Source organism: Littorina saxatilis, linkage group LG4 (assembly GCF_037325665.1).
Source record: "Littorina saxatilis isolate snail1 linkage group LG4, US_GU_Lsax_2.0, whole genome shotgun sequence".
NCBI lineage: Eukaryota > Metazoa > Mollusca > Gastropoda > Littorinimorpha > Littorinidae > Littorina > Littorina saxatilis.
The window spans coordinates 14,809,256-14,813,539 of NC_090248.1; positions in this window are offsets into that span (position 1 = coordinate 14,809,256).

The window sequence follows — 4,284 nt, forward strand, 5'->3', positions numbered from 1 at the left end:
AGAACCGCGAATGCTTCGAATTTGGACAGTATAGTGATTGGTGCATTGCCTGCCTGTGCATTTGCATTTAACCTATGCTTACGATGTTGAAGGCATGTTCATCGGTGCATTGGCTGCTCGTTCATTTGCTTTCAATGTTGTGCACTTTTTGGCTGCTAGATGTTTTGCATTTGCCGTCATACAATAAGCAATGTTTTTGATGTGGACGTTATTGTCATTGGAGCACTGGCTGCCTCTCCGTTTGCATAGACGATTATACCAGAACCAATGCACTGAATGTGGTTTCGCCATTGAAGCGTTGGCTGCCAGTGCATGTTTCCCCTTTACTGCGGCCCTGGCTTGCGCTGGACATTTCAAGAATGACTTTACTGGACTAGTACTGTGCATCATCCTTGCGCTGTGCTCCTTTGTCGGGTGCACCTCAGTCCATGTGATCTCAGTCTGAGTAAAGTCAAGATTGGTGGCATGCAGCTTAACGTTCAGATAGTTTGTATGTCAACAGCTACCGAAAAAAAAACAATAAAAAAAATAAAAAATAAATGCTTAGCTATCATTTTGGGTCTACCCACTTGCTTATACAGTATTTTGTTTTTGCAGAGAACACATTGTTTGACGTCTCCATATCATGGACATAAGAGGCGTCCATATTTCGCCTGTCACACATAAGGCATTCCCGTTTTGCGGAAGTTGAATTTCCGGTTTTTTCCCGAGATTTTTGAGTTAACGCCAGAATGCTACAAACCATATCGACATACGTCGTCCGTCCCAACCGTTTGTGATGACAGTTGACAGTTGTGTTTATCAAAATTAGACTACTGCCATGATAGTACTCCTTAGTTGGACTGATTACCACGAAGAAGAAGACAACTGGAAGCGTTATGTCCTCACTGATTGGTCTCCAAACCTATTGGGAAGTTTTTCACCGATTGCCCTGACCAGATGACTTTATCTTTTTACATAGTGTTTTTCATGCCTTTTAGGTACAATACTAATAGTTTACAAGACACCTAGCGCAATCACTGCGTCAATGTGCCGCAGTTACTCCAAACAGAGTTCAGAAGTTTTAGAATAATTACCTTGGTTTTGGTCAACAATCAACCAAATTTTAAAAAATATATACAAAATAATGTATGTTTAAAAAAAATGAGAGAAAAAAGTGGCCCTTGCCGCAAAAAAAATCAGATAAAGAGCTACAAAAGAAAATGACCACAAGCCACCACAATTGCACAACAAGAAAAGCAAATGCTCATTCAACTCACCTTCACCATAAGTAATTATATATAACTGAATCAGACATAACTTCTCTGCTCTACAATCTTATCAAATGATGAGGAAAATTACAAGTTCCCAACTCGAATCTCATTGCGGTTTTAAAACTTTTGCCGAGGACCCACAAGACTTATATTTAAAAGCCACCAAACCCTGGTAGTGTGTTCAGTTGCAAAGATCTAGCTGGAAAAAGGAAGAAATGATAGTCTTCCATTTTGTGACCAAAACTTTTCACCACTTCCACCTTGAAGTTCGTTGATGGTCAAAAGATTAGATGGTATTTGCAGGAGGTCATAAGACTGGAAGTATGTAAATGTTGAACGCTAAAGCTTCAAAAACTTTGAAATAAATAATAACTAAAACTGAACCCCGTTGTGAAATCTGACGAGGGTCAACCAGACTTAAGTCATGTCCGAATGCCATCAAGTCCCAAAAGCAGTAGCTCCAAAAACTTTGTTTTTATTGACAATTTTCCATTTAATGACCTGTACGTGACCCCACCATGGCCTTGAAATTTGACGAGGATCAACAAGATTTTGAATATGTCTGCATTTCATCAAACCCTAAAAGTTTACATGTAAGCTTTCCAAGTTGTATGTTTAGAAACGTTCAAGAAATTGACAGTTTTCCATTTTATTACCCGAACTCGAACCCGCTTTGACCTTGAAATTTGACAAGTCAACCAGACTTTCATCATAAAACGTGTTGGTCCTAGAACGGTGTAAATCCTCAAAAAACACTTGCTTCAAAAGCATCAGAGAAAAACCTCAACGAACACTGCTCATTACTAAGACTCTGATTACTCACGTAAAATTGGCATTACTTAGCCTGGTGAAATACTAGTATGGCGCCTTGTCATAGGCTTCCTGGTATTCTTCGCCACTTCGGGAACAACGGAGACGTTATATGCATGACTGAACTGGTGTGAAGTTCACCTCAGGCTAAGTGACCCAGAATGTCAAAACACACACACACATACACGCGCGCGCGCGAGAAAAAGAAAAGTGCAAAAACATGCATCTGTAGCATGCACTGTGCGCAGTCATATTGGCAAGTGTTCGGTAAAAAGATGTATGTAAAACATGCAAGCAATTTGTCATGTTGTGGTTGCCGATTTCATCTGCAAACTGGGTGCAGCTGTCAGCTGTCAGCTGCTTAAATAATAGTCTGCTTGTATTTCTCACTTAAAACAATAATATAATCTCTCTCTCTCTTTCTCTCTCTCTCTCTCTTTCTCTCTCTCTCTCTCTCTCTCTCTCTCTCTCTCTCTCTCTCTCTCTCTCTCTCTCTCTCTCTCTCTCTCTCTCTCTCTCTCTCTCTCTCTCTCTGTAATAAAGTTCAGTTTCAGTTTCTCTGCATTTGAACCTATATTTCTGTTGTATGCTTTGTACATACATCTTAAACATTGTTTTTAACATGTATTGTTATTTGCCGGTCTGGACGTGTTAACGGTCTGAGGTAATGCCCTTGTTATTATTAAAAAAATAATGTCCATGATCACTGGAGCTCGGTATTTTTCTAAGTGTTTGTAATTGTACTGTGAGTTATTATGGTTTTTGTTGTTGGTTTTTGTTTTATCATCTATTTGACATTATCTACAAGTCAGTCTGTGCCGTTGCTCTCTTGGCCGGGTCGTAGGTTTTTATAGAGCTGTATTCAGAAAAATGTTAAACATTATTTTGAACTACATGTATCAAATAGTACTAAAAACGGAGATACATGCTATCACAATGTATTATCCAACACATTTTCCACCTGGTCACATTTTGACCGATAATATAAAAAAGATTATTATGAAACAGTATTTGAATTCGTATGTTATGCTTTCTGTCATGAAGACTAATCCACAATGTGTTCAGTAGTGTGTCTAGTCATGGACAGAATCTCGACCCGGTGCATTGATCTCCGATAATTTTTCTTTATTTCCGGCGAAGGAATTTTAAATCATTGTTATGTATTTGTGCATGTACACAAAGACAATGCCCCCCCCCCCCCCCCCCCCCCTTCCATGATACGTTTAGACTGGGACAATTCTGTGGCTTATTTTCCTCGCTGGATATACATGTACTTCTAGATGAAGACAACTCTCAGAACTTGTTAAATAAACGTATCAACTTGATTATATTAAACAGTCATGCAGTTTACATAAATATATATCTGTGTTTATCATGAAGCTCTTAAAATAGCTCCAACTTTTTACAGCTTGGAGGTTTGTTTACTTTTTTTATGTTGTTACAATGGAGGACGTTGTAGTCCTATCAGAGTAGGATGAACAGTTAGCAGTTCATGTTCTAAGAAACACATCAAATCTATCGCGGAAAAGTACGTACATCTTTGTAACGAAAACTGAAAGATGCACTACGTCAGTGTCAGAAGCACATTTAAATAATCATTTAACACATGTTTAAACCAAGAATAGAAGGAGCCCGCTTGGTAGCACATCAACAGCATTTAATCATTTACACCCTTCAGCCAAAAAGGGAAATTGAAGAGAAACGTCTGCCATAAAGACTGTCCGCTTGTCGTGCCATGATCACTCACGATGACAGTCACAGATCTGTCGGGACTTTGCGTTGAACAACAGCATCCTTTCAATTGGACATAATATGTCATATCAAAACTCACCTGTGTTCTGTACAGAGAGCAACATTTTTGTCTGAAATAATGTCACTTACGAAATTAATTCAGCAAAAAAAATTCTCACTCTGCACAAAAATCAATCAGACTGTTAAATTGATGGTCTTTGTCCAAGCAGAAAGATGCTCTTGTCACTCGCCGAAGCCGGGGAAAATAATTATGTGGTGGTGTATGACAACTAACCAGCCAAATCAGGAGAAGAATTTCAGTTATAGTAATAGATGTGTGTCTATTTGATACCGATGTGTCTTTGTTTCTTAAATTCAAGTGTATCTCTCTTTACTGTATCATTCCCGTGTCACTGTTACTTAAAGGGTTAGTCGCTTCGTAAGTAGCCACCATACATATTCAAGGCCTCTTGAGACTTATTTTTATCTG